We start from the raw sequence: 14,131 nt of genomic DNA, 5'->3' as shown, positions 1-14,131 counted from the left end.
ATTTAGTCACAAGTAATGGCAGAAATGTGCAACACTCAGCACAGTCTTCTGAGCTTCAGCCATTGTTAACTGAAGACATTTGAGAAGCTGACTTTACTTTGGGTTTGGGTTTTTTTTTGCCACAGCAGGTACCTTCTCAGAATTACTTGGAAAGACAGCTTTTCCACATATTGCCAGACAGGAATACCAGTGATTCTCTGGGACTACAGAAATGAAATACCTAACCTGTCTCATTGCATTTGAATTTTGCAAAAATTTCATATGCATTCATCTCTCTAAAACAGCCTTCAAACCATCACAGGTCCACATAGTGTGAAGCAATCACATTTCTCTAACATAAACTAACAATCACCTAAGAAAATATCATGAATAATGAGAAGGCATTCCTACTTGGAGTGTCAGGAGCATGTGTGCTCCTCAGTGTCTGAGACTTCTTTTGCTGTCAGATATTCAGAATACAGTTACACTACCTTGTAATAACAGAAGACAATTTGATGACCTTCTTTAATTCAAAGGAAATTAATTAGATATCAAAGCTTACAGTGCAACATATTCCTTTTGGAAAGACTTCCTGCTCTTTTCTGGTTCTGTGTTTTCTGTCCACAGTTTGAAATAAGCTTTCTTTAATATCTCAGGTCTGTAGACAATTCTATAGGTGAAAAGAGTTACAGTAATCACTTTGTTACGGTTTTACTGTCTGCAACCAAAGCATTTTTAAAATTACATTTGTGAAATCTTAATTCTTTAAAGATGGGATAAGCATTGCTACAAGTACTTAGTTTGAATGAAAGGCTGCAGAAGAACCCTGGGTTAGCAGAGAGAAGTGCAAGTAAATAATGTTCCCACACCTGGCTCAAAGCCTCCCTCCCTACTTACCTTCTCCCTGCTGCTTGTCAAAGGCAACAACAACAGTAAATAACTTTCCAAAACCGGCTACCCTGATTACCTGAATTAAAGAAAACATGCTGATGTTACAAGAAAAACACAATGCAGCACATATCACTAATCCCCAAGTATCTGCAGAAGTTCAGGGAGAAGGGGAAATGGCACCTGGGAAATGTTGGATGGGTTGATACCCTTATTCATGAGGGTGACTCACACCCATGGAAAGTTCTATAAACCCTCAGCAAAATCATTCTCTTAAGAAGCAGATACAAAATGGAGCTTCAGATAGCTTCCTCAGTGCCTTGAAAAGCACTTTTCCAACATTAGTGTTCATTTAAGTGCATCCAGACATGCTGATAACAAATTCATTGTGTACATGTTTCAAGTAAATGGCACAGCCAGACCATACATAGCTTGACAATATATCTGTTTTAAGAAGCACTTGGTAAACTGCTGCTTTCCCAGAGCAGTTGATTGTTACAGACATGCTCCCTGCTTTCTAAAATATTAATAAATGTCACAATTGATATTAAAATGGAACATTACTTGCTTTCTAGCTGTCCCAGTCACTACTAGTGGTTTTTAATATTATAACAAAGCTCTTTCATCACTGAGGTAAATGCCTTTCTAATTACATATGCCAGGATTTTCCCTATTAAAACACAGAGTTTAGGATGATTTCTGTTTGCAGGGGTGCCTGAAAATAACATCTCCTTTTTTTTTTTTTCTTTAGTGGAATGGGATGTCTTTGCTAACAATCCATGAGAGAGCAGCAATTACTACCTATAGGGCTTTTTGTTCTCCCAACCCAAAATATCTCTCTTCTGATGCATCACAGATAGGCTACTGCTGGGAATCTATTTAAGTATGATTTAAAAAAGGAACTGGAAAAGGAAAAACTGGGTAAACATGGCAGATTGTGCATTTATGGTACTTATAAGATGATCTTATCCTCACTGCAATACAGCCATTACATGGATTATGCCTGAAGTGAGGCAACAAGGTCTGTTTCAGAACTGCATTATCTAAAGTACCATGAGGCATTTTCCTCCTTTTACAGCTTGTGATGAAAATGGCTGAAATATTTTTTTATCTACCCATACATCCAGATAATGTATAATTTATCTGCATGTACTTAATACTCTAAGAAAATGGTAACTGCAGTCTAATATATGATGATGTTTTAATCTACATTAAATATTTTAATAAACCTACAGTCTTAAACAGATCTCTGGAACAGACAAATTAGCATTTAATCACACAGTAACCCAACAAGCCATTCTGTCTTAAAACACAGACAGAAAGAGGGGACTAAGATTTAGCCAAGTATGTGTTATATATTAAAAGTATCACTAAAATACAAAGCTGGGCTATAGTACACAACCTCCAACTGAATCAGATACAAAAAAAACCAACAACAACTTAGTAAAAGGTAAGCATGGAAATAAATTAAACAAATTATTCTAAATATCTGGCATATTGACACCACTGATTTTCTCATATGTTTATATTTTTTAAACTTTAATAGCAGTTAAGAGTATAGATATTTCTAGCACTGAAATTAATTTTTTATATATTAAAAATGTGAGATCAAATGTAAAACTCTTATGAAGCACTTGCTAAACAATCAGGTTCATAATATGGCCCGCTGGCATTCTGGGCATTTTATGTTCTATAATGTTGAGACAAGAATGGGATTGAGACACAGGAGTAAGGAATACATATTCACAGCACTTCTAGTCTCCAAAACTGTAAGAAAGCCATTTCAGCACACAGCATATCATGTTTGACGTGTCTTAACTCCTCTGAAAACGCCCAAGTCATGAAAGCATTTTACAGTAAGTGTTAGATGAAGAGAGGGAGAGATGAACAGCTATGTGAAACTGTTCAGCACATGGAATGCGTTCTGGGGCAGTGGCATTGTGGCTTCTTCCTGAATTTACCTCTACAGTTCTCTCCTGGGTTACCTGAGCCATACAACTCAGCCATGATCATGTTTTAGAGAGAAGAAAATAAACTGAGTAGAGGTGCTGACTGAAACAGCATTGCCAGAAAGAGATTCCCACACAGAAAACAAACAAACAAACAAACAACAAAAAAGCCCCTAAACCACACAAAAAACTACCAAAATCCAAACAACTTTTCCCTCTCCTATTAAAAATACAGTCTACAAAACTACTTAGTGTAAAATTGTTATGTTTCATGAGAAAAAGAGTAACTATAAACAGCATATAAAAAGCAGATTTAAGTCAGCCCTCATTATCAGATGGCCTGTGAGTCACAATGTGCATGTAGGGCAGCACAGCAATAGGTTCAAAATCCTCAACTCAAAACTAACAGCAATGCAACAACAGAAAAACAAACAAACTCACCAGCATTACAACTGCATGCCAGTATACAGCCTGAGGAGGAAAGCTAAAACTAAAATGGATTGAGAAACCAATGCTTTTCATACCCATGAGTTGCTCAACTTTCTGCTATACTGCTTCTATAGAGAACATAATTTCCAGCATAGTCCAATTGATACACTGCAGAAAGACCAATATATTTGTATTTGCTGAAATGGAAGACTCATATTGAGGTGAAGAGACAATAATTAAAACAGAGTCATCTGGAGGTCAGGCAGAAGTAATCAAGCAGGAAGATGATGCTACATTCACCTTCTATTGCATGAAGTCCACACTGCTATAACACTTTCACCTGATGGACCAAGGCAGTCTCTCACTCTAATAGATTATTTCATGGCTGAAAAAGAAAACTCCAACTTCTTCAAATTGTTTCAGGATCATTAAGACCCTGAAAACCAGAAACAAGACTAGAAAGTGAAGCATCACTGGAGATGCAGTAAGTGTTGACATTACTGATGGTTGACATCACTAAGCCTTCAGGAACTGGGGAACCCCAATTCATCTAAAAACACCTCTTCTCACATAGGCTACAGCAAAATTATCAAAAGAAACTCACATATAATCTATGATGCTTTCCCTACTGACAAAGTAGATGATAATTTATTTTGAAAGGGGGAAAACTGTATTCATAGCTAAACCTTCTGTATCACAGAAAAGTATGGAAAGGTGGCAAGAGAGTCAATAGAATCTGTTCTTTTCTATTTGTACTCTAAACTAAGTTTTGTAGACTAAGAATAAACCAAGGGGAAAGGACAATAACTTGCCGATGAATGTGCTGCTCATTATCTGGAGTTTTTACAGATTCCTATATTTTATTCCCTAAAGAATACAGGCTTACATACACAGCCCAAAATATCTGCAGTTTCAGCCTCACAAAAGATGAAGAAGTCACCTAATCATATCTGCAAAGAACAAGTGTCCTTGCCATACAATGCTATACTGAAAAAGAACAAAAAACCATAAAAATAAATTTTGTGACTATTAACTGGTAAGTGCCATCTCCCATCATTAAATCCAAACCTAGCCTGTGACAATGGCCCACACCAAGCACAAAAGCACAGTGCAGCACAGTGAGCAGGGCTGCCTGCAGCAGACGTGGAAAACCTGGCAAAGGGAAAAGTCAGAAACCACGTCATTTCTCTGCCACTCTTCTCTGATGGATGGGGAGAGGCTTCATTTGCAGCACCCTGTCTGCAAACAGACTCTCTCCAAAGAGATAAGCAAAATTTACACTATTATTTAAAAATACAAACAAACAAAAACCCAAAAACAAACAGAAAAACCATCCAGATGAGACAAAAGTTTATTGAGCGTACCTGTGGTTGACACCTGTATAGAGAAAATGACCATGCAATGAGTCATGCATCTCATTTAATTAAAATAGACTTTCTCTGCTGAAGGAGGCTGTCATTGATTGGAGACAATTGTACCACCATCATCCCACTGGCACAACAGAGACATTCAAGACATAGACTACAGGAAGGGAAGGTAGTCATGGATTTCATCTGCATGTTTGAGCACCTCAGCCTCTACTATAAATTAATTTTCCTCAAACCATTGCCATTGGAAGACAGGTTGTGCCCCTGCTGTTTCTCTTTAGTTGGAGGAATAGGCACAACCCCTTTGCTTTGAGATTCTTGCTCCTGGCTACTGTCACAACCCCTCCTGAGTGTAATTGGCATGAAGGGCCCTACACACTTCAACCTTTCCTTCCAAGTGCTGCTGTAAACACAGAACAGCTTTCACTTTTGCAATAGCAAGAGGTCAGTGCAGTGTTGGGGATTGATGAGGTTACCTATGAAGGAGATTTCTCTCTTCATTTATTTCATCTCACAGTTGAATTAAATTTTCTGATTAATTACAGAATATTTGAAGGAAATGAGAAACAAAGAAATCCCGTATCAAGTTTATTTTTAAATAATAATGTTACTTGACTTTAGCAATGCAAATCTGATTTTTTCCATCTGATTGTACGTGGAAACAGTGACCAACCAAAATTTAAAATAGCTAGATACTCTCATAACATTTTTCCAAAGATACTGAAAAGTGTTTTGCATAAATTGAGCAATGTGCAGATAACCTGGTAATGCCTGAGTAATAATGCACTATATTTATAGGCAGTTTTTGAACAATGAGACCCCAGATATGCTATTATCTTTACTTTCCAATAATTTGCCTCCCTTATTCCTCTATTGCAAGTGGATCATTTTCATGAACTCATTTGCATCACAAATATAAATCTTTTCTAGTTAAAGCTTTCATATAACTTCTGCTTTGTTCTAATATTTCCTAAGAAAAAGCAAAACAAATTTGCCTAGTGTTCTGAATTACAAAAACAATGCATTCAGTCTACAAATCTCAAATGAAGGTAGTTGTCAATGAACTGAGATAGGCATTTTGAAAATCCTTTAAATTATTTTCACATTTAAAAGCACTTCACAGTCAAATCTAATGGCTCCTGTTTACCAAAGATAGCAGTGACTCATACCATGTTGTCTCTGCAAATTCCTGAAGGCTGCTCCATATCCTGTCACTGCTACCCTTTGATAGGGCCTTCTCCAAGAGAGAAAGGTATTTGCTAAATCTACTGTAACCATTCTAGATGAATGAGTGTAATGCTTACATAGGAGTTAATTCCATATTGTAAACTTGGAGAAAACAGCATAACCAAGAACGATATCCTTTGTATTTCACTAAGTGTACAAATTGCTAAGTATTTAGCTGTTCATTCCTGTATCTTAAAGCATGGCCCTTGTGTAAACCAGGAGATAATGACAAATGATGAGCTCACGGGGCGTTGAAGATCTGAGCTGTAGGGTACTAAAACAAGAGTAAACACAGACCTTGATTCAGCCATATTCTCATGAAGGAGGGAAAAATGCCCCAGTGTCCCAGTGTTCACTGGAAGAACAAACTCCCCCAAATGCTCACCTGTCCCACAAGAGAACTGCAGACTGCCTGCTGAGCTCCCAGCTGCCTGTCCTCACTTTGTCTTTTCCTGAACCCTGAGTTCTTACAGTACATGCAAAAGAAAAAGCCTTGAGAGCCCTGTAGCCCTCCATGCAATAACAAAAGCACTTTCCAAACACCAAGATTTAAAAGGGAGTACTGCCATTCTCTGGTAGCTCCCCTAATAAAACCCTTTAACACAAAACTCCCTCTGTCCCAGAGGTTATTTGTTACAGCACCCAGGGCATGGTGGCAGGACTGACTGACATTTCCACTACAACATATTTTTGCTAAGCTACACGACAGCAAAGACACTGCTTAGAACATAAACCCAAAAGCCAGGAGAACTCAACAAACAAGTCAGGTGCATTGTCACAAGTCAAAAAACAAGGAAGGGCAAAGCCTGGGCCCATGCAAGGAAACAAGACAAGGGGGGCAGGAAAGGGAGCTCAGCCCTCTGAGTTCCTGGCTCATTCATCTTCCAGCTCCTGTTTGTGAAAAGGTGCCCTTAGAAGCAGGAAAGAAAGAGCTGCAGATAGCATTTTCGACAGCCAGGCTCTTTGCAGCCTGACTCTCAGGCAAGAGGGCAGAAATCAGAGCTGAGCGGGTGAACGCTGCTGGGATGTGACACAACCAAAAATGAATAGATGTAACATTAGAACGTTCAGAAAATTCCAATATATTCAGTTGTTTTCATTAAACTTACCTTGCAGCTATTGCATCTTAAATTTGGTGGTACTAACAGCCTGAGAGTGAGAATGATTACCAGCCCACTGCAACTAACTTCATCCATTTCCCTGTCTAAACAAAGTGCAATGCAAAAAAGGTAATCAAACAAACCACCTTAACTGTGAAAACAAAATTGGATTTTTAAAATACTGTCATTTTTATTAATCTGAGGTGATATTACTGAGCTGAAGATTGCCCTTTCATTTACAACAAATGTGTTTTTTCAAGTTAACTTTCGCTGTTTAACTGAACAAAGAATTATTAAAAAAATCTGCTGTATTTCAGACAAAAGCTATTTTTTACCATGAAGTCATAAAACCCCATGAAAGAAGTTTACAATAGGAGCATTGACATGCCCTTAACTGCAGCTGCACCAGGTAAGGCAAATGTAATGAGGAAAAAATTTCAAAGATAAGAATCAAAGCATTTTATCAAGGTTGTTCATCCTATTACAATCTCCACTTCTACAAACCTTTTAATGCAGAAAGTCACCTGCTGGACAGAAAGCTGTTGCTATGAATCTGTATATAAAAGCATTTTTCAGTTACTGTCTGTACCTGAAATGCCAATAGGATGTCTTCTGTGGAATTCCATTTTAATGAATTTTGGCTTAAATGATGGTTCTAAAGTAGGTTGAGCTTGTCAATTTTTCTCTGGGTTTTTTGACATACAAAGCTGTGCTCTATGTAATGATTAAAGTCACATTCTGCTCTCAAAAATACCATCAAAGTGAAACCACTGAAATGTCATATCTTAGCATAGGTTTACACTGCTGAGGCCCAACTCAGAATCTGATGATTGAGCCCTTGAATGTTGCTGTTGGTCTGACCTTGGAAATACTGAGAATAAGCTAAATAGAGCCAAGAGTACTTTTATCTGAATAAATACACATTTTTAAATATTTTCAAGAAGAAAAGTGAAAGCTATTTTAATGCACAGCTAAACTGAAAAAATAATTTTGAGAATTCAAATTTATCAGAATAAATTAAAAATTTGACTACTATCTCCTTTCAATTCTGTTTGAGCTTACTGATATGTAGCATAATCTCACAAGAGTTAATAGTGTCAGCAAGTTCCCACTGGATTTGTTTTTATGGAGATATAGACATATTAATTAAAAACAGATTAAACCACTGCAGGTCTCATTTTACTGAGCTGCAGAACAGCTACTGAAATATTTCTGAGAATTACTAGATCTTTCTTATTTGTAAAACAGAAGTAAAGTATTCCAGCAGATTCCATTAACAAACACCACACAAAAAGTATCACTGATTTATGTATTTGGCTCTACTCACTTGTTTCTCAGTATGAGGCAACAGTGTCTGGAAAATTAGATGTACACAATGAAATTATCTCTTCACCTAGTTGTCCTTTAAAGGAAATAACTGGACTTTCTAGGTTTGCTATGTATCCACTAAAGGAAATAGATGAGCCAAACATTTGTGCTCATATAAATCCCATAAGTTAAATCTATTCAGGAGTGAATAATTTTTAAAGCTTCTCTAACAAAACGTGAAAGATTTTAATGAAAGCTCTTCACCTCCATAATTTTGTTATGAAAAGGGTGTTCTCTTACTCTTATATCACTTGTGAATTCAGAAGCCTGAAGGCAGTGTTTCTTCATTTATGTCAACACATCTAAATCAATGTTTAAAGAGTCAAAGATTTTTTGCTTGGATAAAGAGACAATTTTAGCCAAGGATATTAATCCCAAATTCCCAGATACTAAGCTAAGCATTTTTCTGTAAAACAAATTAGTAAAAAATGCAGTTTCATGATTCTATGTGAAGGAATGGTTCAATCAACTTTTTTTTTCCCCGTAGGAAAAATTAAAATGATATATAAATTTCAAGCAGAATTAGCTCAGCTTGAAATACTGCAATTGCAATATTGCAAAACACTGTTTTTGAGTGAATGTGATATTTTGTTTAAGACATCAGTAGAGCTGGAGTGTCCTCCAGGAGCTCTCAGAAGTGCAGCTCACCATCCTGTTCTGGCTCTCTGCTGATATCCACTGGCACCTGGACCATTTGTACGGTGCCAAGGAGTGCTGACGCTTGTGAGAGGCCAGTGATGCTTCACAGATATTTAAGGGCTCTTTCTGTGCTCTGGTTCTCATGGTTGCTTTTTAATCTGGTTTAAATCTTTGAGCAGAGAGCAATGAGGAGTCCTGTGGGACTTGGCAAGAAGCATGTCTGAATGCTACCACACCAAGTGGCAGGTGACTGGCAGAAATTCCAGGATATGTGAGTGTACAGTTACAGGCAGAATGCCCAAAGCATTGCAAACCCAAAGCAAAGGCCAAATTTTCCAAACTTTAACTCTGCATATCATTATCTATTTTGAAAACACTTCATTCTCCAAAGAACTTGTATTCCCTTACCAGTGTTCTCTGAAGCTGTTCCTGACATGGAATATTCTCTGCAACATCACACCCCTTCCAAGGACATGGTAGCACATAATGAAGAAGGCTTTAATTAAGATTTCCCCTTAGCAACAAACTAGCCAAGAGCCAGGTGCACCATACTGGCTTTCCATGAACTTTGCTGAGAGGAAGACATGCCAGCAATGTCAAATTTAGGCCAAAGTAGAAAGGAGAGGCTTAAGGGAATAAAGAGTGCATCCTGTATTTCTGAAATATATTTCTTGCTCATTCTGTACCCAAAAGAACTTTCTAGAATTTGCTGACAATACTTTTTCTCACATGGGCTATTTCAAAATTCCATTGATTTTTTTTCCCCCTCCTTCTGTTTCGTTTTTTACCTTATTTCTTACTTATCCCATTTTCTTCCATCCCCTGAGGCACTTTTTGATACAAAAAGGAATCCTGCAAACAGAGAAACCTGACACGCATCCACAAACTTGTATCATTTACCATAAATAAATAGAACTTCTATTATGGATCACAAAAAGCAAAGAATGAAAAATAAAAACCTTATAATAATTACTTGGTCGTGAAATTGATAAGTAAAAATATGAAACAGGTTACACACCACACCAAAATGGCTAGCAGCAAATGTATTACAAACTCATTTACATTGATTCTTCATGGGTAAGGAAAAACATGGCTGAACATAACAGGGTCCATTTCAGTGCCTGTTTGAGGACTGATCTGCAGCTTAGTAGCAGAATGCAGAAAAGGGTACAAGACCCCAAGCAGGAAGAGAGATGCCCCATGCCTGTTGATATATTTTATATATTAGTAAAGGCCTGTATGCACAAACCAGCCTTTGAAATAAGTCATGATATTAAAGGCTAAAGTCCTTGAAACCTTCCTGCAGAAGACAGAGTAAAGCAAAACAATATTATTGTGTACAAGGGAAAAAATGTAAACCTGTGTGTGTTAGCCAATAGTAGCTTGCTCTGCCTGTGGACCCTGTAGAACCCTATAAAAGGTGTGCTAAAGATAGAAATAAACAGAGTTCACAATTACTTTTGTGAAGAGTGGTGAATAGCTGGCAGAGCTCTCAATACATGCCACTGTCCCTTTGGGTTTCATTCCCTTACAGATAAAACTCTTGGCCCTAAGTTCAAGGCACCAGCTGATGCAGCTCGATTATCAGACAGAAACTTTCTGACCAATGACAACAGCAACCACAGAGAAAAAAAATCCACCTCCCTGAATTTGCACCTGCACTTTTGTCCTTATCATTACCCATGACTGCCAAAAATCCTGCGTGTGCAGCAAAGGTCCTGTGCATGAGCAGCCTGGGCAAGCACATGACTGTGGGAGAGCTCTCCGCAAGCACAGCACATTTCAGCCTGCACAGCCTGCAGGTGTGCTTCACAAGATGAAAGTGTAATCATATGCAAGCTATGTTTAATATCACTTCATAGAGAAACTTAATACTGATAAATTTAATCCTGTTTTCTGAAGATCATAACAGCCTTATTTTGTTTCTAAAAAGGTCAACAGTTGGAAAATACTATAAGAAACCAGGAAAATACAGAATGGCGTGTCCCTCCAGCAGGACATTTTGTCTAAAAGCAGAGAGAGGAATTATGTCTGAAGACTGCATTTTCTTTTAAATCTACAAAATCACACCTATCCATTACAGCACAAAGTAATCAAGTCCTATTTGAGCCTATTCCCATTTCATGTCTCCACCATACCCTCTAACAGGGAATTCCACAATTTAATTACCCATTTGGGAAGAAAATATTTCCATTTTTTGGTTTTAAATCTCTTGCATGACAATACACTGTCATCTTTATATCACAAGCACAAACAAAAATGTTACCTTTCCTATACTATTTGTCAGTTACTAGACCTTTACCACAACCCCAGTCTTCTCTTTTCCAAGGAGAAATTATAGAGCACTTTAATTGCTCCTCAACAAGAAACCCTTCTCTGTCTACTATTGTTCTTTGTAGCCCTTCTAGTTCCTCTGGGAACTTTTACCACTCTTGTCTTAATATTCAAGATAACAATGCAACCTAGATTTCAAAAGGATTGCATTCATTATTTTATCTTATTTTTTCCCAGGATGTTTTATAAAACTGTATTTTCCTCTTTAGATGGTGCTGAGGTGACAGTTTTATTGAACTAATCACAATAATGCCAATATCTCCCTCCTGAATAGTAACTACTGAATCAAAATGCATATTTAAATACATTAGTTCCTTTCCATTTACCAAAATTGAATTTCATCTGCCATTCAGTTTCATAAAAACATGTTTTACCTGTTTAGAATCAGCTTTGCTTTTGAGCATTCAAACACATTTAATTAATCAACAGCCTGTATCTCACACCTAATCAGCCCTTTTCAAGGTTATTTACAATCCTGCTGAATACAACCAGCATCTGAGAAGCCAGATTTAAAATCCTCCCTTCAAAATTCAGATTTCCAGATATCAATAACACCCTTACAGCAAAGGTACAAAACTTTGTTTGGGGTGTCTTGACTAGAGTTGAAAATCTTTCTCAGTTTCTAGAGATTTTATTCTGCATGGGATTTTAAATGTGAGGGCTAGTGAAAAGCAGGAAATGTTTTCAGAATGATTCACTTCAGCAGAACCAATTTGGATTTGAACTGTTCATGATTTATTACTAATTTTTTTTTTTTAAACATATTTGCAAATACTACTTTTTCTTGTTATTAATTTTGTTCTTTGTTTTATCAAAGAAAAATATATTTTATAAGAAATTAACCCATAAGTGAAGAAGTTTCCTAGAAAATGTCATATGATCTAATTATAGCAACCAAACCACTGGTTTGAACAGCTTTATAGCTCAAACCATAGATTTTAATATCTAAAGCACACACTAAGTAGACATCACAGATTCTCTGTCCCTATGTCTGCAAAGGGAGCTAAGTTTTTTTAAGTTCACCATAAAATATTTAATACTTAATTTAATTATTCTTAAACAAAAATATGCATTATGGAAAATATTATCTTAAATTAATCTAGCCAACTTCAACCACCACTCAGCTCTTTGGCTGCTTCAATGGCCTGTGTAACCTGCTCAGTGGCAGACAATTTCTGCAAATACAGAATAATATCTATTATACTAGTTTGGTACAGAAGAATGAAAAAGCGACGTGGAAGAAAGAGCTTCATTTCCAGACACAGTTTTCAAAGTGGAATTCTTCTGGTCAGTGACTGTGCAGACTGCAGTAACAAGCAGTCACCTCACAGAGATTAAGGCTGACATTAGATGTTCCTTCTCAGAAACAACTGGGGATAATCATATCCTGCTCCCAAAAAATGGGAAACAAGCTGATGATGAAGGTAGCAATCAGAAGGGGCCATTTCTAACCCTGTGGCCACTTAGAAATCCTGTCTTGACAGCAAGCCCTACCCAGAATAAATGTATTTTATTGTTAATAGTGATTAATTCTCACAGTCCTTATTTTATTATCTCTTCAGCAGTTACGTTGTCTTGCCCAATGCCCTAATTTTTCCTCACTCATAACCATTTAAAATAAGCTTTTTGAAACTTGTGAGCTTGCTGAGCTGAGGAGTTATTTTTCTTTTGAATGTGTATGCTTGTCTGGCATTTCTAGCCAAGCTTCTACAGCTCTGCTTAAGAGTTAAAAACTGTAATAAAATTGAAATATGTTAATATAAAAATGAAGAATGGGATTTGTCTTACCATATTAAGAAGATTAAGCAATGGCTAGATAGTCCTGGACCATCTAGGGTTTAACTTCTGCTTGTCAAAGCTGCTTCCTCATCTCTATAAAGACACTGGATTATAGCCCTTTTCCAAGGTCAGACTACCCTGTCTCTGCAAGTGGAAAACATGAAAGAGATTTATTAGGCAGCAATATACATCTATGCATTTTATCTTTCTGCTGTCTAAACACCTAGGAGATGCTTGAGGCAGAGTTTAAGAGGAAATCAAATGAATTATAAATGATGATTAAATCCAAATTGATTCAAAACTGATGGGGTTGCATCATTTACGTCATAAGTAATGTTGAGTGTCATTTTCAAATGTTACCTCTTTTTTTGAACATGTGTCATACAACATCTATTAGCAAGTTATCAGTATATATCAGACTTCAATTAGCTTTCAATTGTAAGATGATCACAAGCAGGCCTGATATTACAATGAGCTTTTAAAATTATAATCAGTTTATAGGAAGTAGCTGAAGTGGGAACAAGAATCTCCACAGTTCTCATGGGCCACATAAATTCAGAGTGTATGCACATATGTATACAGATGTTCATATCTATCATAGATAATACTGAACAAAAACAAAAAAAAGGCAAAAGTAAGGAATTTTTTTTAGAGAGTACTTTGCAGGAAGATAATGGACTGGCATCTATATAAAGAACATTTACACAGATAACAAAGTGAAACAATGGTATATATATAGCCCTGCTAAACAAAGCTCTGGCACAAATCTAAACCAGAGAGGTTCCCTAGGATAGGTCAAATCAGAGTACATCAACAGGTATTAAAAACAACACAACATCATTGCCAATACTGCCATGCACAGTATTTCTCCTGTGGTATCCCAAAGGCAGGGTCAGTGTTACATTGTCCATCCTGCTTTGCGCCACACATCATCTTTCACATCACTGGAGCATTAAGCTAAAATTTCTGTTTTCAAACAAAAACTGTATCTTGAAGATTAGTATTGCCCAATCCATTCTTGTCCATTTATTACAAGAGAGCAAATATTTAAAAGAAAAAATTAAAAAAAAAC

At 36.8% G+C, this 14,131-nt stretch overlaps 1 long non-coding RNA gene across 1 annotated transcript in view; it reads right to left on the bottom strand.

Annotated features, from left to right (window-relative positions):
* LOC147651620 (uncharacterized) overlaps window positions 1–14,131 on the bottom strand; it is a 37,601-nt gene that overhangs the window by 7,714 nt on the left and 15,756 nt on the right. The window contains exons 2-4 of the long non-coding RNA XR_015273753.1: window positions 13,069–13,203; window positions 877–946; window positions 542–649 (exon numbers count right to left, since the gene is read on the bottom strand). This is a non-coding gene — a long non-coding RNA (uncharacterized LOC147651620). The remainder of the gene's footprint in view (window positions 1–541; window positions 650–876; window positions 947–13,068; window positions 13,204–14,131) is intronic.

The sequence above is a fragment of the Cyanistes caeruleus genome, chromosome 9 (genome assembly GCF_971803275.1).
Source record: "Cyanistes caeruleus chromosome 9, bCyaCae1.hap1.1, whole genome shotgun sequence".
Taxonomy (NCBI): Eukaryota; Metazoa; Chordata; class Aves; order Passeriformes; family Paridae; genus Cyanistes; species Cyanistes caeruleus.
Note: the sequence above shows the minus strand (reverse complement) of the source record. Positions and strands in the feature narration are given on the sequence as shown.